This window comes from Sinocyclocheilus rhinocerous, unplaced genomic scaffold (genome assembly GCF_001515625.1).
Source record: "Sinocyclocheilus rhinocerous isolate Xijiao unplaced genomic scaffold, SAMN03320098_v1.1 scaffold6727, whole genome shotgun sequence".
NCBI lineage: Eukaryota > Metazoa > Chordata > Actinopteri > Cypriniformes > Cyprinidae > Sinocyclocheilus > Sinocyclocheilus rhinocerous.
Genome location: NW_015623702.1, coordinates 19,941 through 21,212, shown reverse-complemented (window position 1 = coordinate 21,212; position 1,272 = coordinate 19,941). Strand labels below are relative to the sequence as shown.

The 1,272-nt window shown below is 42.9% G+C and overlaps 1 long non-coding RNA gene across 1 annotated transcript in view; it reads left to right on the top strand.

Moving 5' to 3' along the window:
* Positions 1-50: 50 nt before the first annotated feature.
* Positions 51-1,272, top strand: part of LOC107731352 (uncharacterized) — an 8,222-nt gene continuing 7,000 nt past the window's right edge. The window contains exon 1 of the long non-coding RNA XR_001638768.1: positions 51-149. This is a non-coding gene — a long non-coding RNA (uncharacterized LOC107731352). The remainder of the gene's footprint in view (positions 150-1,272) is intronic.

The window sequence follows — 1,272 nt, the reverse complement described above, 5'->3', positions numbered from 1 at the left end:
GCTCCTGGGACAGGACTGGCCGGGGTTCCAGAAGCTCCTCCTCGGGCCCAGGATGCCAGGCCATACCGCCCGGAACGGGCCACGGCGACCCCGTCGGGGACCGCCCAGCCCAAGGCCGGCCTACCTAGCGACGGACAGCGAGAGGGAGGGTGAGTGTCAGCCCCCTAATCTACCGTTACACATGTGTTTTCTTTGTTTACGTTTCTGTTTACGTTCACGTAAGACAAAAAAAGGCTTTGTTTATGATGATATAATGACATAGTTTTCTGCATACTGGTCGATACATATGAAAGAAGTCAGTTCTGGCCCGGAACAACCTTTTCTATAGTGGAAATGCCTAGAACGGTTCGAGAACGAACACAAACCGGGAACCCGTACCGTGACCTCTGTTCTCTGTGCTCACGCTTGCACTTCGTGTGCGCTGCACGCAAACAGGGCGCAAGTTCCTTCCGTTCCTGCACTTAAACCGTTTTAAATCACATTAAAATGCGAACGCAGGAATCGTTAAGCAGAATTGAAATGCACGCGTCTTAACGAATACCACGTTCTTGGAAATTTGGAACCGATTCTAAAATGGAACTGGTTTTCGATACCCAACTTTTAAATATAACTAGTACCCCTTTGACTTGAAGATTTAGATGGAGGGTTTAGCTGTGTTCTGTCCCTCTCTATTCTATTCGTTTACACTCAAACAGCTCATGATGGCATTTTTGTAATTTTGATATTCTACTACTATTAAAATATTAATCATTTTGGACATCTTTTTACCACATTTACTGAAGAGCACTTTGGGACTCAGTATGTATTTATGATACAAATGTAAATAACTGTAAATGAACCTAAAAAGCTGTTGCATGCCTTTCTCATAAGCACTCGCCTGTTAGCAATGCTAATATTATTTAAAGTTATTAATGAGATCATTTAAAAAGTAATATAGTGACTTTATTAAATGATCCTCTACGAAAATACAGTTTTATTGTGTTATTGATGTACTTTCAGGGAGGAACTTGTGAACAAATCTACTTCACAGCACATCAATGAAAGCAGACGGGCAGACGACAATTACAGACGGTTGTATTGGATCAGGGTCAGATCTGAATTCTGCAGGTAGGTAGATCTCCAGGAACAGGATTGGGCAGCCCTATTATATTGGTAATGTATGATGGATTTTGAACTGTACTGTTTTTATTGCAGGTTTTCTGGGATGACAGTTGAGGACATCAGCACATCAGATGTTGGCCTGGACAGCTGTACCTACAGTACACCACACTG